Below are 27604 nucleotides of genomic sequence, written 5' to 3'. Positions count from 1 at the left end.
GTTAGTATTTCCACACAATCGAATGCAATGCAGGTAGTCAAATTAATAAAGTAAGTTTCCATGCCTTACTTTGGAGCAATATCCAAGATGCATGAAACTTTTACAAGCATGGTGTTGAATCTATGTAAAATGAAGCTGCTAGTTGCCTACCCAGTATTCATTCTTTCCCTCATCCTTACTCAGTGAACCCCGATTTTATTCCGGGCTGCAGAGTACCTGCCAATAAGGCCTTACTTCCCAGCCTCCTTTGCAGCTAGGGATGGCCAATGAGACATAAGTGGAAATTGTCAGGCAGAGACTCTGAGAAAACTGCCTAAATGAGGGTAACTCAGCTAGGAGAGCACACCCTTTTGGCCTTTCTGTTTTCTCTTGGCCTGGTACTGGCTAGAGCTCCAGTATCTATTTTGAAAACATAGAGCTACTTTGAGGATAGAAGTCATGCTACTGTGATGGAACAGAATGATAACCAGGAAGCTACCTTTCCTCTGCCTTCCTCTGACTTCTGTACGATAGAGAACAATAAATCTCTTAACTTGTTTAAGGCATATATTTGGGGGTTTTGCTACAAGCAGCAAAGCTTATCCTAACTGATACAATCATATAAACATAGATGAAAATTTGATACGTGAGGGAAGTTGTGGCAAACTACAGACAGCGACTTAAAGGCCTGCAATGGAAAGGAAACTTATTTATTGCGTATTCTCTGCTATTGCTTCAATGTTTACCATGTCTGTATCGACACATCTTAGGGGCTGCCTTCAACTCTCCAGCTTCAGCTGTCCTTACCCTCTGATGCTTGCTCCTCTCATTTGCTGCCTCTGTGACACACTGGTTCCACCAGGTGAAGTTAATGGCCAGCATCTCTGACTCCTCCCACTGCTTCAGATGAAGGACCACACCCTGGGGTCTGACTTTTCAGCAGCTGCTAAGAGGTCAGGTAATGCAACCTGGCAGTGCAGGGGAAATAATGTTCTGTGGGGTGAACTTCACTGGATGGGAGGACAGGAGATGGGAGAGAGCCAACACGTATATTTATTCCTCATTCAGCCCCCAAGGGACTGCCCCAGGGCATGGTGTTTCTGCACATCTTGTCCAGAGCTACCACTCGGGGGTGAGAAACTGGCCAGATCCAGTGGTGAAGCAGCAGCCACCTTCACATCACTTAACACATCACCTTATTATCTGCTTCCTGTTCCTCTCAACCTCCGTGATTCCGCTTCCCTCACAGTAGTCGCCTCGTCACTGAACCTCCCAATTATCCAGTAGCACTTAAGCTTTTCTCCAAGCTCTGCTTCCAAGGCTCAGGCAATAGGCATATATTTCTTTTTCAATTAAAAGAGTAAGAGAAACATGAGAGAGGCAAGTGGGGAGGGGCAATACAGGGGTAGGGGATTAAGAGGTGCAAACTATTAGGGATAAAATAAGCTACAGGTATATATTGCACAACATGGGGAATATAGAAGATACTTTATAATAACTATAAATGGAGCATAACCTTTAAAAATTGTGAATCACTATATTGTACATCAATTAAAATTGAATAAAAAAGAAGAGAGTGAACTAGTTAATTTTTTAGAAACCCAGCAAGCGAAACAAGTAAGGGGACCAGAGCCCAGGCGCTGGGTTTGGAGGCATATTAGTCCATAAACTCTTGTATTTCTACAGTCAACCAAAAAATGAAATTTAAGTCCCTTTTTTTCTAACAGCCCAACATCCTTATTTTTCTTAGTGTATCTTATTAGGATTTTTACACAGTCTAGCAAGCAGTAAACACCGTAAGTTTAAAACCACAACACATAAAAGGAGCTGCATTTTTACTGAATGATTGAAACCCAAAGGGACAGATCCCAAAACCAAGGACATATGAGAACACCTGCCTGTACTGTCCTCATCTGACTCTGTCTGAGACTTAGAGACATTCAAAATCCCAACACCCTGGAATCTGATCTCACGCAGACCACAGGATCAACAGAGCGACTCCAGGGCCGCGCAGCGCTTTTTCTGTTGACACGGATTCTAAAAGTCACTGGCAGCCCGTATAAAACCTGCAGGTCTGGGAAGCTGTGTCTTTGGAGCTGGATGACCTAGAGTCCTCCTGTTTGCATTTCTCAGAAGTCGGAGGAATGGCCACATTGCCTAGGCACTCCTCTGCCACAGCACAGCTTCAGAGCCATAGGCTTCTGCTTCTGCAGCAGGGAGCCAACAACCAAAGGATTATCAGCCAAACACACAGCACGTACGGGACCAGGGTATAGAAGCTTGACCTCTAGCTCCAAGTCGCCAACCTCAGACCCTTCAGCAAACTGAGGTACCCCCTTCATCCAGCTGGCCAAGATCAGCTTAGACATGTCATATCCAGGAATGGACAAGGAGAAATTCACTTGCACAAACCCACGTTGGGCCCATACACGCCAATGTCACCCTCCCTGTGTTCTCTCTGTCCCTTAGTGTCTTTCCGTGCAAAGTGAGAAGATGGCAGCACATTCTTACAGCTATGCCAGGGACTGGACGTTGTGTCTAGGCATCCACGAGACATTTCCAATATTCCAAGCATGCCTGCGACAGAAACACAGGAGCCAGGTCCCAGTGCTGCACAGAGAAACACAGGTGTCCACTCCAGATGTGAGGTCAAATCTGTTGCTTTAACATCAGATTAAGACGTGTACACTCAGGTTCGCAGCAGCATTACTGACAACAGCCAAGTGATGGAAGCCACCCAAGTGTCCATCGGTGTATGAACGGATAAACAAACTGTGCTATATACATGCAAAAGAGCACTATTCAGCTTTAAAAAGGAATGAAATCCTGACACATGCTATAACATGGATGAACTTTGAAAATACTATGCTGAGTGAAATAAGCCAGACACAAAAGGACAAATGCTATGTAATTCCACTTATTGGGGTGCCAAGAATAGGCAGTATCATGGAGACAGAAAGTGAAACAGTTTACTAGGGGCTTGAAGGAGGGAGAAAGTGAGGAGTCATTGTTTAGTGGGTGTGGGTTTCTATTTAGAATGCTGGAAATAGGTAACAGCGATTACACAGTGTGAATGTACTTAACACCATTGAATTGCACCCTTGTAAGTTATTACAATGGTACATTTTGTTACTTATTTAACAATTAAAATGTTTTAGATCAAGAGAAAATGTCATTCTTGTGACTAGAAGTATCCCACTTAGAAATAAGCCATGCCTTCAACACGTATGCATTAAGCATCTATTAAGTGCTCAGTTTTAAACTGGGTCCTTTGGGGGATTTGAAGCCGCAGAAATGGTCACTGCCAAATAGCAGTTGAAGTAAATAAGTAATCAGTATGGGAAAAAAAATCAAATAATAATAATGCTTATATACATATAGCAAATGCTCATGTAACAAATAACTAATGTTTGTATTATGTTTACTTAAGACTCTCCTGTTTCACTTAACCCAAACAATGTGTGGCGCTGGAACCAAGTGATGTGCTCAATAAAACCATTGTGTCTGTCATTATTATGATTTTACAGATGAGGAAACAGACTCATAGAGGTTAATAACCCAACAATTACTATGTGGCAATGCCAAAACAGTCTTTCAATATCAACATCTGAGCCCATTCCACTAAATAAAAGCTACCTCATCAAACAGTTCCCACAGTGTATGCAGGTGTCCATCCTTTCTCATGGGATTGCTTAAGAGACCGCTGCTGGGGGGAGGGTGTAGCTCAGCGGTAGAGTGCTTGCTTAGCATGCACAAGGTCCTGGGTTCAATTCCCAGTACCTCCCTTAAAATTAAATAAATGAACTTAATCACCACCACCACCCCCACACACACACAAAGAGACCACTGCTATAACAAATGCCAAAGTAACAGAGGCTTAAACAAGATGGCACATGTTTCTCCCTTGTGTCACACGAAGTGCAAGCATTACTCCATTACTGATCATGGTGTCCCTGTGGTGTTGGGAACACTGGCTCTGTCGATCTTGGTGTCCTGCCATTCTCAGCAGGCAGCTTCCATCTCATAGTCCAAGTTCACTGTTACAGCTGCAGCCATGATGCCAACAGTCCAGGGAAGAGGACTGAGGAAAGCCCTTGTCCCTTTAAGGCCACAACCCGGAAGTTGCACGCGTCACTTCTGCTCACATCACAGAACTTAGCGGCACAGCCACACCCAGGTGCAACAGAGCTTGACGGTCACCTGCTCCATTCAGACTGAAGGCTCTCTGGACAACAGAAGGAGGGCAGTTGTTATGAATGCACAAGGGGCAAGTCTCCACTACACGCACCTTACATCTGGGCAAAGCTAGTCACGGTCCCTGGCTTCTCGTCTCCGCTGGGCCAGGCCCCTTGGAGGGGACATCTCCTCCCCTCAGCAGCCCACGCCAGCATCCTCTCTGCTTGTGCTTCAGTCACTGACAAATCAACGCTGCTGTCAGGAAAATCTACACTAGGAGACTGGAGTTCTGCACGAGAGGAAAGAAGATACTCCCTTAAGGAAACTCGGTCTGCTCTTTGAGTAACATTAACCCAGGGAGGTGGGAGAAACGGGAACCTGTGTGACCTGCGGCAACTAGAACGCGTGTGTCAAAGGCAGCCTGGCCGCCCCCACCAGAGCTTCAAGAAAAAGCATCTTACAGACCAAGACTACATCCTCTTTATCCTTATAGTCCTAGCAACCAGGATAACACAACGTCCACCACAGTAACTAACGTTTGGCACTTTGCCATTTACAAAGTGTTTCCATAGATATTACCTAATTTTTTCTGAAACCCGGGAGATAGTATTATTCTGCCCATTTTATAGGTATTAAAATACAGGTCAGTGAGCTAAATGAACCCCTGCCCAAGAACACACGATTAGGAAAGAGATGAGAGTAACTTTAGGGGGAAAAGTTGAATGTAGAGAATTTCCTTTTGTGGCCAAGTCTTCTTTTTCTAAATCTACCAGTGCATAGCTTAACCTTTAAATCCTAATACTGCTCATACTTACATAATGATTTGACGGGTCAAGGGCTGAAGAACGGTGCGGGGTGAGCTGTGGTGACTGCAGACAGCACTGAACGTGGACTCAGGTCTAACGGGTCTAATCCTGGCTCTGACACTAATTTGCTAAGTGACTTTGGACAAGTAGTTCAACTGCTCTGGCTTCCGTTTCCTCATCAATAAACCAAGGACGTCACCAGTGCCACAGAGAATTAAACGAGAAACTCTAATGAGATATCACAGAGGTGCCTGGCACATAGCAGACCCCCAGTAAATGTATCCAAAGAATTCTACACCTGAAGGCCATCTGTCCCAACCCGTTTCATAAATGAAGAAACTGAGACTCAGAAAGGTGAAGTATAGTTCCCTAGGTGACCCAGCTGGGCCCTACAGAGCCAAGAAAGCATACCAGCTCTTTCCACGCATGGCCTCATGCTGTTCCATACACAACGCTGCTCTGATGTGTGGAAGGAGTGGATGTGGATGTCCAGAGGAGAAAGTATGCTTCGGGAGCAGATTAGAGAGCTGCAAATCTCAGGGCTGGATATACGCAGAGAGGCATGCTCACACCCACACACATCAGAATTCTTCTTGAGGGCAGGGGCTTTCTCATCTCTCTCACTGCTGCATTCCCAGGGCCTAGAATACTGCTTCCAAGATAGTATTTTTGACTAGCCAATGTTTTTGACTGACTGAAACACACACACACACACACTTCTGCAAAGCAGAGCACTCATTAGAACTCTACCACCTAGTCCAGTAGACAGAGTCAGTTCTAGATTTAAGCCAGACTAGTTGTGCCTTAGAACTTCGCCTCAGCTGTTAGAAGCCTCTCTGTCCAGTGCCCAGTACCTTCAAGATTCTGAAAGCTTTTAGGCTCCAGTTTCACTACGACAAAAGCTTAGTCTTCTCTCTCAGCATTGCTTCTGGGCCCTGACCCCTCAACAATTTATATGGCAACAAGCGGGGTCTGGCCAATTAAATAAGCCAATGGACAGATTAAAAGAATTAATAAAAATCTTCATTAATCTAAATAGTGTGAGATACAGCAAAAAGTCAGTGGGAAGCTGACCATGGACCTTCCCAAGAGAATAAAAAAAATATTTCACCACTGTTTCCCCTGAGACCCAGAAAGGAACACTAATTAAGACAACTTAAGGGAACCTGGATCTAAATGAGACCTGCTGTGTTCTCTTTCCTTGAGGCTCTTGACAATTATGCGTTGTTACAGATGCAGGCAGAGCCCCAGGCTTGAGAACAAGGGCTTGAAGAACATCTCTGTAAACTCTGGCTGGTTAACTGCCAGGAAGTACGATTCTTAGGATGGAAAAAGTAACTCAAGGAGGTGAGAAAGAAAGAGATTCCATAGGACAGAATGGAATTGGAAGTGTCCCAAAGCTGATAAATAGAAAAGGAAGTAAAAGAAACGGTTATCATCTACAGCTTCACTCATTCCTTTGTTGATGGATTTGTTTACTCAACTAGTGTGGACTGAATCCTGACCACCTACAAGCCCTGTGCTTGGAACATGGAAACCTTGTGAGAAAACAAAGACGCAGGTCCTTCGTAAAAAGAGATGATGCTCCAATGGAAGAGAAGGATTTCAGTCAAATAATCACGCGTGTAAACATAAAAGTTCTATTTGGGCAAGTTCAGTGAAGAGGAGGTTCTGTAGTACCCACGGCTGGCAACCCACCCAGACTTCTGAGATGCCTTTTACCTGTTTGGTTGGTGAGTCCACCCCCACCGTCTTCACCTAAAGCCTCGACGTGGAACCTTCTCCTGAGGATTGCCCATGGGCATCTCCTGCAGGAAGTGGTTGGGAGTTAACCCACCCCTGCAGCCCACGACCAGTCCCTGCCAGTCAGTACAGCAGTGGGGGGGAGTACCGGAGCTCCCGACATCTTCCTAAAGGCAGGACAGACTCTGCAGTTCAGTTTACCCTCCAGAGCTCCCCTCCAGATCAGGCCAAAGCAGGAACACATTCCTGGGCAGCAACTTCTCCTTCCCTGTCTTGCTTCCCTCACTCCCCTCCTTCCCGCCCTCGATAAATCATGGGTACACACATCCCTGCCTCAGGCTCTGCTTTTGGGGAGCCTCATCTAAGACAATGATACTCTAATAGTATATAACTGGGAGACTTGACCAAGTCAGAGGGGCTTTCCTACAGGAATGATTGCGCTAAAGAGAAAGGAAGAGTCTAAATTAACAAGACGAACTGGAAGAGAGGTGAAAGCCCCCCGGCAGAGGACACAGCACGAGCAAAGGACCTGTAGCAGCAGAGAGCAAGGAAGGCTTTCTCAACTGCCTGAGAGAAAGCTGGTTGTCAAGAGCCCACACGTTGAGGGGAGCCGGGTGTGAGATGAGACACAGAGTCGGGCTCAGGAACAGAGGAGCCCAAACTGTCTGGCTCCAAGGGGGTACAGACAGAAGTTACAGAGCTGCAGACTCCAGTTCATTAATTTGGCAACAGATAGGTTTCAAAAGAGGGATTCTTGGACCGCTTCTCCGAGAGGGTCTTTCTAGGGTCATTTAAGGACTGCATTTTTCCTCATGACATTCACAAAGGATTGGTTGTCTTGAGGAGCAATGAGCTCCTGTGAATGAGAATATACAAGCAGAAAGAGAGTTGGTATTGATCAGAAAATGTATGTATGGCACGAGGTGAGATGTTGGGATGGAAGATCCTTAACTGTTCTGATTTTAAAGTTTAATGATAGATACAGGTAGCCAATAGGCACGTGTAAAGATGTTCAACATCGCTAATTATCAGAGAAGTGCAAATAAAAAACTACAATGAGGTATTACCATCATTAAAAAGTCCACAAACAATAAATGCTGGAGAGGGTGTAGAGAAAAAGGAACCCTCCTACACTGCTGGTGGGAATGCAGGTTGGTGCAACCACTATGGAAAACAATATGGAGGTTTCTTAAAAAAATAAGCAATCCCACTCCTCGGCATACATCCACAGGGCACTCTAATTTGAAAAGATACATGCACCCCAATATTCATAGCAGCACTATTTACAATATCCAAGATATGGAAGCAACCTAAATGTCCATCAACAGATGAATGGATAAAGAAGATGTATATTTATACAATGGAATACTACTCAACTGTAAAAAAGTAATGAAATAGTATCATTTGCAGCAACATGGATGGACCTAGAGATAATCATACTAAGTGAAGTCAGACAGAAAAAGATAAATACCACATGGTATCACTTATATGTGGAATCTAAAAAATGATACAAATGAACTTATTTATAAAACAGAAACAAACTCAAAGACATAAAAAACAAACTTAGGGCTACCAAAGGGGAGCAGGAGGGATAAATTGGGAGTTTGGGATTACCGGATACAAACTACTACATATAAAATAGGTAAACCACAAGGACCTACTGTAGAGCACAGGGAACTACACTCAATATCTTGTAATAACCTATAATGAGAAAGAACATGAAAAAGAATATATATATATGTGTGTGTATAACTGAATCACTATGCCATATACCAAAAACTAACACAACACTAAATCAGCTATACTTCAATTTTTTAAATTAATTATTTTAAAGTTTAATGATAGAAAGTTTGGCCCATTAAGTACAGTTTTAGTAAATAAAATTATTCCTCCAAATTCTCAGCTGGGCAGAGGGCAGGTCAGCCCCAGGTGCAACTGAGGACGGAGAGAGGTGGGTTCCACCCAGCCCCACATCCCGCTCTCCCCAGCAACGCTGCAGGCTCCTCAAACTGGCCTTCTGCACAGGGCCAGCTCTCCTTCCTAGAAAACGTTCCTACTGGGCCTTCTTCTTGCTAGGTGTCTGCTCCCACACAGCTGTACTTCATAGTCTGGTGTGCTGTTGGACACATGGGTTTTGGATTTCAACTGACTGATTTTAAGTCCGGGCTCCGTATTTCCTGGTTCCATACTGTTTACGTGACCTCAAGTTGAGTCTTTATTTTCCTTACCAGTAAATGGTCATAATAATGGTACCTACCCTATTGGGTTTTCTTAACAATAAAAGAATAATAAACAAAAATCACTTAGCTTGGTGCCCGGAACACCATAAATACTTACTGAATATAAGCCAATGTCATTAAATTAAAGAATTAACTGCTAATAAGGTTCAGTGCTGCTCTTTCTAGAGTAACATAGTGATTCATAGCATGAATTTGGAGCCAGTCTATCTGGATTCAAAACTCACCTCTACCACTTTCTAGTTATGGGACCTGCTTTGGACAAGTTACCTAATAGCTCTGTGCGTCCATTCCCTCAGATGTAAAACAGGGAAAATAAAAATACCTACCTCATTAGGTTGTGGTGAGAATTACCTACATTAATAGTTGTAAAGCACTTAAACCAGAGTCTCATGGAGGAAATGTCAGTAGGTGTGAGCTATCAATAGTATTTGCAGAATTATTCACTTTTCAAATGCTCCTCAATTGTCTGAAGGAATGAATCTGTAATGGTGAAAAGTCCAATGATACGGGCTTCGGGGGAAGTTATCTGTAAGTGGGAGGGCCTTCGGCGTCTATCAGATTGAACCATCTGTGTGGGCAGTAATTCTCTTGGGCTGCCTGAAGCTCCAACCACACTCGTGGCTCTGCCTTCGAGCCTCTAGGCAGCAGCCAGACCACTCTGGTGTAGAGATGGGAGAATGATGTCCTGTCACCCTCACAGTTATTGGGAAGGGGCTGCTGGAGCAGGTGTCAAGCCTGGCTTCCTCACACATCCTAACCCAGGGCAGACTTCATCCCTGATCTCTGCAGAGCTCAGTGCTGTTCAGCTACTAAGGAAAGGACCATACCTCCTTGGGGCGTTCCTCTCCTACAGACCCTGCCAAACCCCTTCACCCGCCTCCTCCACTACAGGCACAAGCCATTTCCTATTCCTCTTTGTATTCCCAGAGCCTGACACATACCAGGTGCTCACTAAGTCTTTTCATACAGACTGGTTTATCCACAGACAGGCTCCATCCCTACTCTGGTCCCCTGCCCACCTGTCCACTTCTGGAGCTGTTACACCAGACAGCTTCTGGGGCCCTATGTTTGGAAAATTCTTTGGGGGCTTCCAGGATTTCTAAATCACAGCAGAGACACCTTCATCTGTGACTGTCAGTGGTCTCAGAAGAGGACATCAGCAGAATGTTCCAGGGCGATGCCCTGAACTCAGCCAGCACAGGACTCTCAGAGACCCAGCAAGGCGGACACACCCCGCCCCAGGAATTCCATCTCAGCTTGTCCAGGTTTCAAAAGCGGGATTCTTAGACCACTTCTCTGAGAGAGTCTTCTGGTATGTTCTGAATGCTCTCTCTGGGTTATTTAAGGACTCCACATTATTTCCTCACGACTTCACCCACAATTTTTGATTCAGCCTCTCCTGATTCAAAATAGCAAGACCAGGCATCCACATAGCACGTGTCCCCCTTTATTTCAAGCTGGTATAAAATGTAGAAATGTGCGGCACAGCCCCCTAAAGCAAGTGCCTTGAGCTGGATGACTGCGGTACCTTTCATTGTCACAAATATTTAGAAGACTCTCCTTCCATTTTACAGGAGAGCAGACGGGGGCTGAAGGAAGCTCAGTGACTTGGACAAGCTTCTTAGTGACGAGCTGGGACACGGCTCGGGGACTCCTAGCTTCTATTTGCACTGGAGGTGACTGTGACATCAGGATTGGAGAGAAACTTACAGATGAACTAGTCCAGTGTACTCCTTCAAATTTGATTCAGGAGAAAAATCGAGCTAGTTCTAAAAAAAGATTTTTTTTTAAACCAGAAACAAAAACTGAAGCCTAAAGTAAGTAGAAACGGTTCACATGCAGCAGGAAGTAGGGAGACAATGATGAAATAAGGCAAAGCCAAACTCATCAGCAGCTTTAATACTGTACAGGGTGAGCCAGCGCCCACAAATGTCAGGTCATTACGTAGCACGCCTGAAACTAACGTAACAGTGCACATCAACCATATTTCAATGTTTAAAATAAATAAATATATAATAAGTTTAAATAGATAAAGGATGAACCAGTGTACTGTACTAACCCAACTATTATTTACTGAGGACGGGGCACTGTACTAAATGCCAGGGAATCAGACATGAAAGCCTCCACCACATTCCAGTCTGTAGGATGGCACGAGAAACAGGAAAATCAATGAGTTACCGTGAAGAGTGGTACATCTTACAAGAACGGTATCTGTGCAGCGTAAGGGACTCCAGAGGCTGGTACTTCTCCCAACTCAGAAAGGTCAACAAAGCTTCAAAGGGGAGGTGGTGTTCAACTGAATACTGCAAAGCTAAGCAGGGTTTACCCGATGGACAAGGGGAAGATGAGGGTGTTCCTAGCAAAGGGAAGAGCTTGAGCAAAGGCGGGGGGGCTTGTAGTAACACAGCATTGTGGGGACACTGCAAGTGTAGCTGAGAATGGGCCAGTGCATGACAAGTCTCTGCTCTCGTGCCAAAGACTTTGAACTTGAACCTGAAGGTAACAGGTAACCGACCAAGGATTTTGTTTTTCATTGGACATAATGCGATCACATTCCTATTTTAGGAAAGTTCCCACTGGAAGATTATTTAGAAAATAGAGGACTCTGAAGGGGGCGGGGAGGGGACAGTCGAAAACATGACAGTCCAAAGCAGGTGAGAGATGATGAGAGTTGGAATTTCAGAGGCCGCAGGGGGCACAAAAATGTGTAAAGGATATTTCAGAATTAGAAATGATAGAGCTTAATGATTCAGGACATAGGAGAGAGAAAAGTAAAAACTGACTCACAAATTTCCCGTGAGCAGCTGGGAAGAAGGTACCATTGTCTAAGACAGAGGAGGAGAGGCTGGGGGAGCAGAGAAGTTCATTGGTTGAGCTGATAAATGTTGAGTTAGAGATGCCAGCAGGCCAGGTGAGGGGAGAGGTCAGCAGGCAGTGGGAAATATGAGTTTGGGCCCAGGAACAAGGACTGGAACGGGTCTGAAGTCTTTGAAATCATCAATATACCGATGGCAGCTGGGGTCATGGATGTGGCTGTGATTACCCAGGGGACACACAGTATCAGAAAAACAGAACGAGGCTCAGGACAGCCTTGGGGAGCAACAGTAGTTCCAGGGATGGAGAGAAGGATGAAGACACGTGTGTAAGGGACACAGAGAAGTGACTAGAGATGAGAATAAGGAAGAAAGTGGAGTCACAGAAGTGTGAAGGGGAGGGAAGACAGCAATGGAGCTCACACTGCTTGAGCTCTGATGATGCCCCCAGCCCTAGCCCAGGAGTCTCACACATGTTCTCTCACTTACCGCTCCTGGAAACAGCCCACGAGTGAGGTATTAGTATCCTAATTTAACTAAAATGGAAATTGTGGCCCAGAGAAGTGCAGTAACTTGCCCAGGATTACACTGCTACCAAGTAGGGAAACAGGGTTAAAGCCAAACCTATCTGGCTCCAAAGTCCGTAAGACTCTTTTTATAGCATAAATTGCTTCAGAAAGTCAAATAGGGCTGAAAAGGGCTGAATGAATGTCAGTCATCACTCAGCTAAGGGTGCGGCTTCCCTGTGGTGAGGTGCCGTGAATAGAAGGTGGGGTGAGAACGCAGACACAGGGAAGGGACAGTAGCTTTTTTGAGAAAACTGCCCTCCGCCATTCAACAAACACTCCAAAATATTTTTGACTGTCCCTATAATGTGCCACACACTGTTCTAGGCGCTGGGGGTCACGAGCAACTGTTCTCAGGGAGCTTGTGTTCAGGCAATGGGAGAAAGTTACTTAGCACATCACATCAAACACACAGCATATGTCAGACAGCAGGAAGTGCAAGGAAAAGAGATGAAGCTGGGAGGTGGCAGCGAGTAAGAGGCAAAGCAGGAGGAGGGAAGGTCGTCTGGCGAGCAAGGTGGTCTCAGAGAAGACTTTGAGCAGACACTTGAATAAAGCACTTGAACGAGGGAGACTGGCCAACAATCCAAGGGAGAGGAAGAACAAAAGCACATGCCTAGAGGTGGGATTACTCCTGCCTCCATCCAGGATCCACAACTGACAAAGAAGCCAGCTGGGCTGCCATGATTTAAGCAGCGGAGGGAGTGACAGAAGGGAGACCCACAGGGGCTGCAGCGCATAGGACCCCGGAGGCCACGGCAAGAAATCTGGGTTTTATTCCCAGATGGGAACCTCTGGAGGGAAGAGGTGCTGTCCTGCAACATCCATCCCAAAGGCATAGGTTACTGGGTCAGGGCTCCCTGGAAAATGGGGCTCCTATCCTCACCGCCTTCCTGGCTGGTGTGGTGGCCCAGCAGTGATGAGCAGAACGGCTGGAGGACCAGAGGCAGGCCCGGAGCAGGACACTAAGAGGGCTTCCCAGCCCCAGCTTCAGTCATCAAGGGCCCTGGCATTGGTAGTGTGTGACATTCATCAAAACCGCCAGATGTAGAATAACCCTGGGTACCCTGTGTATTCCTGATGGAAGTCTGTATCTCCGCCCACCCCCACCACCCAGAACTCCTCCTAACACAGAAACCAAAACAGAAATGGAACTTTTAAACATCCACCACCTTGAACAACCTCAGAGAGATGTGACATCCAAAAGCACCTTCAGAGAATTAAAGCTGATGCTCTGGTCAGTGAGTTCCAGCCCAGCCCCGCCCCATCAACTCCTAATGCAGGGAGTGAATCACAGCTGTGCAGATGACACACACGGCCCAGTGCAGGGCTTGCCAAGGGCATCCCGCAACGGGGTCCCGACGCTGACCACACTCAGCCGGCTCCACACCCCAGGAGGGTTCATGTGAGGGAAGAAACAGACAGGGGGCGGCCTTAGCCCAGGAGGCATGTTAGCCCTAGGGAAGAGTTTTGGAGCTAGTCTTCCAGCAGGAGAGCATTTATCACTCTTTATCTTCTTCTAAGCCCATTTGATAGGATAGGAATGTCAACTGAGGCCAACAGTATTGGGTGTAGTCTCCCTGCCATCTCTTTAGGGATAACAGAGGCCAGATGGCAAAGGAAGCTGCTCACTCCAGGGGATTTCACTGACCAGCTTTAGGAGAAGGGCTTTGGCACCCACTGAGGGCCTCATAACTGTTGTGTCCCTGTGTCTCAGTCTGCTGTCACAAAATGCAACAGACTGGATGGCTTATAAACACTGAAATGTATCTCTCACAGTTCTGGGGGCTGGAAGTCCACAATCAAGGCATAGTCACATTCTGGTGAGGGTCCTCTTCCTGGTTCATAGCCTTCCCACGTGTCCTGACATGAGGGAGGGGTGAGGGAACTCTCAGGAGCCTCTGTGATAACGGCACAAACCCCTTTCATGAAGTCTCCACCCTCATGACCTAAGCAACTCCCAAAGGCCTCACCTCCTAATACCATCATCTTTGGAGGTTTGGATATCATGACTCTGGGGGAGACACAAGCAGACCATAGCACCCTGGCTATTAGCATCCACTGACATGGCCCTCTTTCCCCCTTTAATTATGTCCTGAATTGAACATCTGATTTTTTTCCCTTAATTCCTGAGCACCCTCAGGATGGGATCAGCGTCCTTATGAGAAGAGGAGGAGACATCAAAGCTCGCTCTCTCTCTGCCAGGTGAGAACATAGAATGAAGGAGACCATTTGCCAGCCAGGAGGAGAAGCCTCGCCAGGAACTGAACCGGCTGGCACGCTGATCCGGGTCTTCCAGCCTCCAGAACTGTGAGAAATAAATGTCTGCTATTGGAGTCACCCAGTCTGTGGCATTTTATGACAGCAGCCCAAACTATGACAGTCTTCATTTGTTGTTCTCTCTCTCTCTACTCCACCGGACTATAAACTTCTCAAGACAGGAAATGTAACTTTTTTCTTTATGTTTCAGCACCTTCACATTTCTAGAACAATCCATCAGTCATAGGAAATATTGAATCCATGCACTGAATGGATGAATCTGTTGTCACACCCAGGATGGGGTCCTTCCCCAGAGAGAGACTTAATTTGACTGTGTGGCTCTTGTTGGTGGAATTTCAGGAATGGGGCAAGTGAGAATCTCGGGGCTCCTTTTATATTCTGGAAAGGCAGCTGCTTCTTTGGCTTTGCCTGGATGAGCCCTAAAAATCATGGTTCTCCCCCCTCGTACCCACCTTAATGAGGCCTTAAACTGAGCCCCTGGTTTCTGTTCCCTCCAAATCCGTGCGCTTGAGATGTTTTGTACATGTCACGATTCTGTTTCACCATTCACCATTCTATTCTGGACTTCACGCTTGCTAGCCATGATGTGCAGTTTGGAGGCAACACTCAACACACTGACCTGGAGGCAAAGATCGTCCATAATACAATGATCTGGAGCACCCGAAGATTTTCTCCTCTAAACTCCTCAAATCATCTAAGCCACAAGGAACTGCAAAATTCCATTATGTAGAAAGCCTCCTTAAAGCGAGATGGCACCTCCCTAAAGCAGTTACAAATTTTGTTTCCTTTCCCTTCTACGTTTGCTTTTCCAAGAGAAACATTTGCTCACTTTTTTAGCTACCTGCTAGAGTCATGCTGGAAAGTGAGATGATTCATCAAGTTTCCAGGGCAGCTATAGGGAACCCGAGCCAGGCAACTGGACACTTGTGTATAGAGGGCGGGTAACACCCTTTCTACCCAGATGGAGCTCACTTATTTTCCATAGCATTTAAAAACTGGGCCTGGCACCATTATTCACCCTATTTATAGCTTAACGTGCAACATAATATTTACTCCAGGCTCCAATAGGAATGCTTCTTTTAAATGTCAGGGGATTATTTACTATGGTAAACTAATTAGCTGCATAAATGCTTCCCTTTTCAAGGGTGGGTGAGGAGGAGACTGCTAATGCTTCTTGGATTAACCTAGCATTATTGTCGTTTGAAGTTCTTTTACATTTAAGAGAGTTACTGCCAGACTGCCCGACTTTGCACTCAGAGTACATCTGTTGCTTAAGTGATGGGAAGTTACTTTAACTCATGGGGTGAAATGCAACAGAATATGAATGCCATGCATCCTGAATTAAGAGAGAATCATGCAATTTGAACATGGGGGGCAAAGTCAACATTCCAAGTTCTTGATTGGCTGTTTTAATTCACACTACTATGACAAGTAGATCAACATGCAAAATGGTTACAAATGTAAGAAGTGCTGAAGGTTGATGGTCCCTAAGGAATGATTACAGTGGTTGAAAGCAGTCTTCTTGGATTTTTCAGGAATTCAATTCAATGATGCTAGTAAATAGCAAATGAGATCTAGATCTGTGGAATTGTCATATAGGGACATATTTCATCTTGGGGAGTGGGGGACATGCTCACAAAGGGATTATTAATATGAAAAACTATTTAATGGAACTTAGAATGTAGGGAGAGAGAAATCCTTTTCAAAAAAGAAAACAGCCATGTGTGAGTTTTTAATACATCTCACCCCTGTGCCTTATTTTTCCATAACAAGAAGATTTTAAGTAGGGGGTGGGTTTCTGACCAAGGAAGTAGCATAAAATGCAATCCTATATATGAACAACATCACAGATCAGAAACAGTCATAATTAACTGTATTTAACAATCATACTACTGACTACTGAGCTTTCTCGGCACAGGCATGGCTCTGAGTGCGTCACAGGAATTGTCACTGGATCCCCAGGGAGATATGCACTGTTATTCCATTTTCAAGATGAAGAAATTCAGGCAAAAAAAGTTAAAGGACTCGTCCAAGGTGAAGTGAGGAGGTTGGAAATATAAGGGGAAAGTTCTCAAACTGTGATTTGGGGACCCTTGGAGGTAATTGTGACCCTTTGCAGAGGTCCAAGAGGTAAAAACTCTTTTGTAATAAAGCTAAACTACTATTTGCCTTTTTCTCTCTCACCCTCTCAGAGGTATACAGCAGAGTCTTCCAGATGCTACATGATGCATGACATTGCAACAGACTGCATCCGGACATGTGGACATGCCAGCTTCTACCAAGCCAGACATTCAAGAGGTATGCAAAAATGCAGCAGCACCACTCTTCTCACTAACTTTTGGGTTTGTTTTGAAAAACAGAATTATTTTCACAAAAAAAATTACATTGTTTATGTTAATATTTAATGGGTTTATTATTCTTATTTTTAAATGAATTAATAAATATGTTTATATCTTCTTGAATTTAATTTGTAATGTAGTAAATACCTCTAGCTGTAGCCCATATATACAAAAGCACTATGGGGTCCCCAACAATTTGTAAGAATGTGTAAGAGTCCTCAGATCAAAAAGCTTAAGAGCAACTGAAGCACCATCTTTCACGTCATATAAAATAAGCATCCACAGATCACATACATTTAAAAAAAATCATCACGTACACTGATGACAGAAGAGGTGATGACGACATAGCAGGATCTGTGTGTTGTCAAAAATATTGATGGAAAAATAAACAAATAAATAAAAATCAGTCTATGGTCCAATAATTTTCAACATCTGAATATTTAGATACCTGACTCTGGAGCTGAGATTTAACATTTTAATCTAAATGTGTCCTTTGGCTTTTAAGAGAACCACTGCCTAGTCCCAACAGCCAGTCTCACTTTTTCACATCACTCCAATCTCCACTTAGAAGACCTGTCCATCCTATCTAAACCAGCAACCTTCCCCATCCCCTCCATTACTCCCCACCCCTTAATTTGCCTTATTTCCCTTTATAACAGTTACCACATCTAACATACACATATTTTTTCTGTGCCCTTCACCTTCACATGAATTGTAAGCTGCATGAAGGTAGGAATATTTACCTTTTTGTTCACATTGCAACCCTAGTACTCAGAACAGTGCCAGAAAAGTAGTAGGTACTTGACAAATAAGTATTTGAATAAACAAACAAATGTTTTACATAAAAAATACAATGGAAGAGCAAAAACGAAAATAAAATAGGTGCTTTAAGCATAAATTATCCAAACAAATCACCAATTCTGAGTAAATAGATGAGTGCGTGGTTGTCCTAGATGAGTGCAATATGTTGACAACGTTATGTCCTCTCCCCGAGCTCACATTTCCAGCTTCTCTTGCAGTTGCGGGTGTTGGACTGAGCTCTAGCCAGTGCTTCTCAAACTTGAATGTCCCTTCAAATCACCTGGCATTCTTGTTAAGCTGCAGATGTGAATTCAGTAGGTCTAGGGCCTGCAATTGTGTATTTCTAACAAGCTCTCAAATGAGGATAATGCTTCTAGTCTCTGGACCCACCTATGAAGTCTCTTCAGTATCAACCCTTTAAAACCTGTGCATGTAAAAGCAATGACACCCCAGTAGCCATGAGCAAACCTAACACCCAAATCTTGGTTTCTTCAATAAAAGGAACCCTGGCTCCTTGGGGAAATGGCTGATTCTAAGACTGGGGCAGAAAATATGAGCCTGAAGGGCACTGTTGTACCAGAAATGAAGGAAGTTCTTACATATGTCACAGGGACACAAGAGCCAACTGAGAGAGTCCCAATGGCCAAAGCTGGATCAATTCGAGCCACAAAATAAGTAAGGCAGAATTGATCATATAAAATAAACATGTGAGAGTCCATACTTACATAAATGAATTAGTGAATAAATTAACAAACAGGAGAGAAGAGATGCCTCCCCTGCAGAACTCCAAATCATTTATGTAGATGCTCCGCCCCCAGGGAGGAGGAGCAGACCCCACCCTTAGGTGTGAGCTGTACGTTGTGACTCCAAAGTGCAGCATGAAAAAAGGGGGGGGGGGGAGAGTAACTTCATAGTCGAGACACCTGACAAACACACCTCAGCTAAGTGATCAAAGTCACATCAACAGTGGTAAGTCATGTGGAGTGTGATATGATGTGATGACAATGACCCTTGACCACTGTGGTTTTTCCTCCCCAACACACATAAGCCCAGTCTAACCGTAAGAAAAACACCAGACAAATCCAATATACGGGCACTGTACAAAATACGTGACCAGTACTCCTCAAAACTATCAAGGTCATCAGAAAAAGGAAAAGCCTGAGAAATTGTTACAACCCCAGAGGAGCCTAAAGAGACATGAAAACTAAATATAACGTGGGATCCTGAAATTCTTTGGTAAAAGGATATTAGGTTAAAAACTAAGGAAATCTGACTATAGACTTCAGTTGACGAACTATCACTATTCATTCATTAATTGTAATAAACGTACCATACTCATGTAAGATACCGGTAACAGGGAAAACTGGGTGCAGGGTTTATGGGAACTATGTAGCATCTCAATTTTTCTGCAAATCTAAAACTGTTCCAAAAAATAACATCTTTTTAAAAATTTTTTTCATGATTCCCCCAGCTCTCCTTTTTCCTTCCAAGACAGACCCATACGAACCTGAGAGTGACGGCCTCTTAACATCTGTCCCCCAGGGACCTTACCTGCCTCATCCCAGTGCCAGCCCTGTTCTGAGGGAACTCTGAGGATGGCTGATGATATAAAATGGAGGAGGGTCAGCTGCCCTAGGTAAGGGTGAAATAAATATTAAATGTGTTAAGCCACTGAGATTTTTGAGTTTGAGTTGTTACTGTAGCACAGCCCAACCCACCCTCACTAAATGTAATAATCTATACCAGGGGTTGTAAACAATGACCCATTGGTCGAATTCACTCTGCAGACTATTTTTGTATGATCTTGTTGCTAAGAAAGATTTGTACATTTTTAATTGGAAAAAGGTGGGGTGTATGTGGAAGTGGGGGGAAAGGGGAGAAAAAGAGACCACAGGAGGCCCGAAAAGCCTAAAATATTTACGATCTAGCCCTTCATAGAAAAACTGTGCCAATTCCAGATCTACATCATACAGACTATCCTATTATAGAAAAAGTTAAATCTACACAGAGTTCATCACACTAACCCTCCCAAAAGGGCATCTGAACCCACAGGGCTCCTCTCATTGCTGACAGGAGCAATTCAGAAAGGAGCTGGACTGTAAGAGGTTTCCAGTGATGACAAATGCACATCAGTTACATCTCTATTTAAGAAATGCCTTGAAAAAATGAAACATATTATTAAACATCTAAAAACACACTTGTTAACTGAACCACATATATTTAATTCTTTTCACACTGCAGCCAAAAGATACTTCCCTTACACTGTAGAAATGGGCCCTTTACAAATGACATACTCTACTAATTTCAAAAGATGAAATTTTAATCCCCGTAAAATATAAGAAAGGAGGTGCTTCATAGGTGAGTGTGGTTATTTGTCTGACAAATTTTCCAGTTAAACATAACTAGTTCAGCCAGAGCCCTCTACTATGACTCACTCTTGAATTCTTTCCTGCCTGAAGCCAAGGACCCTCACTTGGTGGGGTGCATGACAGGGACTTGACCGAGATGTGGGACACAGCCATCCTCTCACCCATTTTTCCTGTATCACACAGATTAATCTTGTATAATCTTTGAAGTTTGTGGGCCAGTATGTGGAATACCGGGTGGGCTCTCTGCCTGGACTTCTCTGCCTCACACCAAACCCTAAAACTTTGAGGAAGGGACCGCCTGTGCGGCAACCCTCGACCAAATGAGGATGCGGGACGAAGGCTGGTAAATCAATCCTCTCCACTTGCTTGTCTCAGGCAGAGGATCCTGCGTTAAACATAATGTCTTCACACACACTTCTCAAGTTGTGCCCTAATGGCATGGGAATTCTGATAACCTATTTGTTGTTTCTTTTCTTCAAAAAGAAAAAGGTAAGTGGTGTGTTTATAATTCTATCTGTTGTATCATCAAATACATGCCTGAACAAAAGTGAACTTTCATTTTTGACCAAACATCTATGAAAACTGAAGTCCCCACTTCTAATTATATGCATCTGGTGATTGAAGAATTTTCCATAGACTAGCTCTTGACTCCCTGTGGAGCTCTGGCCCCACCTTAAACTTTGTTTCCCTCTTGCTGGGCTGCACCCCACAGGCCCAGGAGGCCTGTCCCCACTCACCTTCAGGACCGAAGAAAGAGCCCCAGAGTCAGTGACAGAGACCTCAGTGGTTTAACAAATGGAGGGGCTTCCATGTCTGAAGTAAGGTCCTGGGCGACTCCCTACCATGGGCGGTGGAAGGCAGGCAGGATAGCAGCAGTCTTCGCTCCCTGGGGGAAGAGAACGTTGCCACTTAAGGGGGGAATTACTTCAGGCTGGCTCACAGTTACCAGGAAAACCAGCAGAGGGGGCACGCCCCTCACTGCCCTTTTGACAGCAGTCACTAGCTGGGGCCGGGGGCAAGTACATAGGAAGAGCCTGTGAGGAGAGTATAGGGGAAGCAGGCACTGGTCCAGCAGGGGATGTACAGAGAGCGGGAGAACAGCCACCCAGAGTGGCCTGACCGCATACCTCTACAGCGCATATGCTTCCTGTTTTGGGGTCTGCAGTGCACGTTCATAGGTTCAGAGCATCTGGCCCTAAGGCTTACAACCAGGACAGTGGTGTCAGTTTCACTATACCAGGTAGTCAGCAAAGCATCTGTAAACCACAGAAACATGTCCCAGTAAACTTACCTGCATGAATCCCCAACTCTACTTTCCCTTAGCTGGATCTCAAAAATGCACACAGCCCCTCCAAAGTCACCTGACAGCTGGGGATGCGAGATCCAGAAGTCAGAGTAAAAAGACAGCAGCCGTAACAAACTGCAGTTACTCTTGCAAATTTTACAACATACGACCATGTGAGCACATCCCTCCGGCCCTCCCAGGGCCTGGGGGCGGAGGGGGGCATGCAGAAGAGGGTCCTTGAGGGTTAAGCTTCAATAGCTTCAGGGCAAATCCACCTCTGGGCATAGCTGGCCTCCAAGCGATGGACTATAGCAGGGAGTCTGGAGCCAAACTGCCCTGGGACATCATCCTAGCTCCGCAACATGAGTTCTTCCCATCTCTCTGACCATCTGATGTCTGCATCGCACTCCTCACTACTAGTTTCTCTATCAATTGATTTCAAGGAAAAATGAAAATAAAACAAAACAAAAAAAACGCAAAAAAAAAAACCCACGAAGAAACAAAACTCTGGATGACTTAACACAAAAATAAATAAATATTAGAAAATACTTGGTGCCTGCCACGCTAGAGGACATTGGTAAATAGGCTGAAACCAAATGCAGTTTCTGGATTCCACGCCAAGGTTACCACTTGAAAAACATTTCTCAATAGTCTCTGTGTCTTTATCTCTTTTCATTAGAATTCAAAATCCTAGGCAGGAGCATTGGATTGGCTGAGCACAGTCATGTGAATGAAAAATATTGCCAGCTGTATCAGTAAACAAAGGACGCTGCAGCCATCAGGTCATCAGCCCTTACTGCCGCCCCGAAAGGAGAGAGGGAACTCAGGATGGAGACAAGCAGGCAGCCCGGGCTCTGCAGCCACCCCCAACGGTGCACCCAGAAGGAACTCAGGATGGGAAAGAACAAGATACTGGCCCTAGACAGCTAAGGTACATATCAAAGGAATGATTTCAATGAGCCCAGACTTTTGCACCTCCCCAAACAGAAAAGCACTAAATTCCTTAACTTGAGATATCTGATTTTCTTTAATTAACAGTAATCTCTGATGTTCCAACTGCCTGGTCTTTGTTGCAAAAACTCCTATATATCCCGGCTCCTCCCTTGCCTCTTTCGAGCAGCCTCTTAAAGCGATCTGAGAGGCCGCCTCCCGGGCTCGAGTCCTCGGAAAGTCTACTGAATAAAACACACCTCTCAACTTGTAGGTTGTACCTTTTTTTTTCAGTCTACAGTCACATGCGTGCATCTTTATTCTAGGGGACATGAAAGAATTCATATGGGCATGAAGATGCATCTTTGGCAGATTCTCAAGAATAGGGAGGAGGTCTGGATGTTGGGTATCAAAAAAAAAAAAAAAGAGTCAAATGTCTGCCAAAACTTTTGCCCCACTCCTTTGCAACTATGTGGGGTTTTGTCCCTCTTTCTCACTAAGCTGTGAGCTACTCTAGCAATTATCTTGCTTTTCTTTGTATGCCCTACGCCATGCAGCACAGCGCCTGGGTTAAAGTAGGTAATCAAGAAAAGTGTTGAGTTGTTGTGTTTGTTTTGTTTTGAATAAGAAAACTCATAGAGCTCTTGAGAAACACAGACCAAAATCAAGCTGAGGGATGAAACAAACAAAAAAACAAAATCAAGAATAGTTAAATCTCTGGACCCAGCCGCAGGGTCACCTGGAATCCATAAGGGCTAAAAAGTCAGGTATCAAAGACTAGCATCCACCCCAGGCCGGGATGGACAAAGGAAAAGGATCCAGGAAGAAGTGCCCAGAAATTCTGCCAACCAAGCAATTCTGTGGTTAAGTCGGGATGAAAATCTAGAATGTAGAAACTCAGTGATTTCTTAAAACCTTTTCCTCTTTATCATTTTTAAAGTAAAAACGCCCTCTGAATTACTGCACTTTTTCAACTGCACCAAAAGGGGTCTAGACCAGTGTCGCTACCAACATGAGGCTCCCTGAGAGATCAGCAAAGCTGCATGGCTCCAGGGAGACCCCAGGAAGGACCAGCTGAGCCAGAATGATGGGGCAGTCAGTGAGGGCTGATGGGGAGGGAGCCCGGCACAAGTAACTAGAGGATCCTTTTCCCCTTGGGATCACTCACCTGGGGGCTGTGGGGAGGAGGAAGAAGAGCCAGGGAGAGGCAAGAGAGTGAAATCAGTGGGGGGTCACAGTCAGAGACGGACTAGGGGGAAAGGTGCCTGAAAGCCATCGCCAGGAGAAAGAAATGTGCCTCAGGTGAAGGCCATGTTCTAAACTGCACTGAGGGAAACAGACAAAAAAAAAAACAGGCAGCACAGTGAAACTGTAGGACAGACAATCCGCTGCTGGGATGCTTAGCTCCTAAAGGACAGGCGTCTGCAAATTCTTTCGTGTGGTTAAACATTCATGGTCCCTTTTCGGTATGTCAGAATTAGGCTCACTGATAATTAGAACACTTCTTTGTCTCATCACCTCTGGGTTCTGGATGTTCCTCGGAGCTGGATGATCCTCTGAGTATAGTTATTTCAGAGAGAAATGGTGGGATGCTGAGAAGGCAGCCTGGCCAGTCACACTGCAAACCCTCAGGGCTTCCAAGTTTAGAACTCAGGCTGCGGCTGTGGCTTCCTGGTTTGTTGATTAAGATACATGAATGATAGCTTTTTATAGATTTTATGACTCCTTCGTAAGTAGCAGTCATTCTAAATTCAAAGAACCTTTCTAATTTTGGGAAGCAACTGGACGCCTTGAACATTCTTGCTGGAGAATGAGTATCTCGTGGTGGATGGCCGTCACACCAGACTATTACATCTATAAATAGTCATTCGTGGATCTTTTTCTGGCCAGAAGAAAGCAAATGTTCCAGGTTTAACTTGCAATATGCAGAGATGGGTGCCTGTTCGTTTGGAAACTTAAATATTTTCAGCATTTTATGTCTCAAACTTTCACCCAAATAAGACAATTTTGACTATCTCCAGAGACCACTACTTCTCATCCTTTATGTTTCATTACAATTTTATTGAGTCTAGAAAAGCCAGATGGCTAGAGATATCAGAGTATGAGTTAACATCAAAGATATTTTGACCTGCAGAAGAGCAGATACTGTATTGAGACAAGCAGAAAAATGACTTCAAGGGAGTACAGTGAACAGTGTTAGTGCTGCATTTTTCTAAAATATTTCTAAGACCCTCACAACCAGGGAAAGATAAATAAAACATTTTTTAATCAAATATTTTTTCCTTAATCCAAATCTGATCTCCTAAGTATGCTTCTAGTTTGTTTTTGAGCATCCTTTCTGGTTATTTTTGTTGACTTAGAGGGACTTCAAATTTGAAATTAGTCCTCAAACCTGCTTTTTCCCTATCATTCTCTCAGCCCAGACTAATGGACAACTCCCATGTGTTTTCAGCACAATGCTGTGGATGAAGAAAGTCACCTGCCATGTCAGTAAACAAAGGATGTTGTGGTCATCAAGCCATCAGCCACTGCAGCCTCCCTGACTGTGCATCCTGAGGGAATCCGGATGGGAAAGAACAAGATACTGGCCCTAGACAGCTAAGGTGCACATCAAAGGAATGGTTTCAATGAGCCTAGACGCTGGCATCTTCCTATACAGAGAAAAGCACTGAATTCCTTAACCTGAGATGTCTGGCTTTCTTTAACTAACAGTAACATTTCAACGTTCCAACTACCTGGTTTATGTTGCAGAAACTCCTATGTATCCTGGCTCCTCCCTTACCCCTTAGGGACAGTCCCTCAGGGCTCTCTGAGAGGCTGTCTTCCAGGCTTAAGTCCTCAGTATGTCCACTGAATAAAACGTAATTCTCAACTTTTAGGTCTTTTTTTTTCTTTTTATCTTTTTCAATCAACAGCAGGAAACGAGTGTTTCTTTCTTATTTCACTTATTCCTGTTTAATCTTTATTTTAAAAATATCCACCATGTTTTCCCATATTTCTAGAGAAAATGTAAGTGGGAGGGGAGTCTCCATCATCTCTAAGTGTCTATTGCTCCTCCCACAGCCTTCTAAGCTACTTGAAATATGCATGTTTTTCATTCCCCGGGTTAGTGCCTTCTTCCTCCTCACTGGCCTCACAGTATTTCTCCCAAACTCCTCAGATACTGTACAACAGTATTTACAAGCATCTACAAAACCTCTTTTTCTTTTTTTCTTGCAGATCAATCCTATTTTTTCCCACTGATTTGGATCACTGTGGGCCCAAAGAAACTCCAGGCTAAGAACTCCAGTAGCCAGTATTTCTATAGCAATTAAGAAAAGCTATGAACTCTGACTACTCAGCAATAAAAAAGAATGAAATAATGCCATTTGCAGCAACACAGACAGACCTAGAGATTATCATACGAAGTAAGTCAGAGAAAGACAAATATCATATGATATCACTTGTATGTGGGCATCTAAAAAATAACACAAATGAATTTATTTACAAAACAGAAAAAGACTCAGAGACATATAAAACAAACTTACGGTGTCCAAAGGGAAAAAGGGAGGGGGAGGGATAAATTGGGAGTTTGGGATTTGCAGATATACACTACTATAAGAAAAACAGAAAAACAACAAGGTCCCACTGTACAGCACAGGGAACTATATTCAATAGCTTATAATAACCTATTACAAAAAAGAATAGATAAATATATGTGTAACTGAATCACTGTGCTGTACACCAGAAACTAACACAACATTATAGATCAACTATACTTCAATTGAAAAAAGAGAGAGAAGCTGTGAATTCTGGATTTGTTGCTTTGTTTTGGTTGTTAACGTTTGCCAAGCCAACGCACAAAGGCAGGTGAAAATGGTTTGCTTACGGAGTTCCTGCCTTAAGGGAACAAGCCTCACTGGCACATTGCTCATGGTTTCATCTGCGTCATAACCTTAGAAAGTGTCTTAGACGTCAAATTTCTACCAAGAGTTGTCACCCCATTCCTTTATTGCCCATTGGGATATTTATTGGTGATAAATCTCCAGGACTTCTCCTTTCAAAAAATCCTTATCTATCTTCTCTTCTCTCCTCTTCTCCTGATAAATCACAAGCACAGACATACGGATGTGTAGATAAATACCTACTCTCTTCACGTGCACAGGTAACTCCACTGTTAATCATCGTTCTCTGTAGATGAGACCCCCTTAACCCCAGTCAAGAAAAACTGGGAACTCCAGTTTCCTGCAAAGCTCTTCTTCCCTGTAGTTATTTCTGTGTCTTGGAGTTTTCAAGAACAACTCACAGCCATTTCCCCTTTCCCTGCTCAGGCAACATGACCCCTCCGCTTTTGAGGTGTGTGTCCCACTTAGCCAAGAGAGTGGACACCAGCTGGCCAGGCATCAGTGCTGATGGGATGGACCCGAAGGACAGCAGAATATGCCACCAAAAGCATGAGCAGAGGAGATCAGGACACACCACCCCAAAATACAGTGCTCTCGTATACTGATTATTTTGGACTATAGACACTTGAAAACCAGCAGATGCAGAGAAAGGCTTTCTCTGAATTCCCTTTATCTGCCCAAAGACAGAGCCTCTAAGAGAAACTCAGGTGTCATAAAGCCCCTCCACAGGAGTTTCATCAACCAGGGGAGACTGATCTCTATCACGGGGGAGGAGACCAGAAATTGACACCACACCCAGGCAAACTCTATCACAAACTGTCATGCCTGCCACCTATTCTTTTCAGGGCCCTTTCATCTTTCCTAAAAATCACTGTCTCTCCCAGAAGAGGCCTACACCCCTGCCGCCTTCCCCTGTTAACATGGTGCTGATTCTGTGGTCATCATTTCACAGTATGTGCACATCCAACCATCATGCTGCCCCCTTCAACTGAGACAGGGTTGTATGTCAATTACCTCTCAAGAAATCCTTTGGAAGAAGAAATCACAACTAAAACATAAAATAAAAAAAAAATTTAAAGATGGCGTTGAATCCTGAATTCTAATCCACCTCACAAGTTACTCATCTTCCCCTGAGTATCTGCCATGTATACAGGAGGTATCCATGCCAATAAACTTCCGTTTGGTTTTCTCTGGTTAATCTCTCTTTTATTACAGGGGTATCAGCTAAGCACTCCGAAGGATACAGGAGAAATGAGCTTTCCTCCTCTATGGACCAAAGCCATGGAACTGGGTCAGGTCACCAACATAGCTGACGTTGGATGCTACTTCTGCCCCTACCTGAGGGCAAAGTCACTGGTGCCTGGGCCAAGGGTACCATCTCCCATTGCTTCCA

General features: G+C 44.4%; 1 long non-coding RNA gene across 2 annotated transcripts in view; it reads right to left on the bottom strand.

The window, feature by feature from the left end:
- The window catches only part of LOC123615773 (uncharacterized), a 135461-nt gene that overhangs the window by 38299 nt on the left and 69558 nt on the right, over window positions 1–27604 (bottom strand). The window contains exons 3-4 of one of the 2 annotated variants that reach the window (XR_006723458.2): window positions 20850–20998; window positions 19295–19375 (exon numbers count right to left, since the gene is read on the bottom strand). This is a non-coding gene — a long non-coding RNA (uncharacterized LOC123615773). The remainder of the gene's footprint in view (window positions 1–19294; window positions 19376–20849; window positions 20999–27604) is intronic. The other variant, XR_006723456.2, reaches the window with a different exon arrangement.

The sequence above is a fragment of the Camelus bactrianus genome, chromosome 29 (assembly GCF_048773025.1).
Source record: "Camelus bactrianus isolate YW-2024 breed Bactrian camel chromosome 29, ASM4877302v1, whole genome shotgun sequence".
Classification (NCBI taxonomy): Eukaryota; Metazoa; Chordata; class Mammalia; order Artiodactyla; family Camelidae; genus Camelus; species Camelus bactrianus.
The sequence above is the reverse complement of the archived record's forward strand: the minus strand, read 5'-3'. Positions and strand labels throughout refer to the sequence as shown.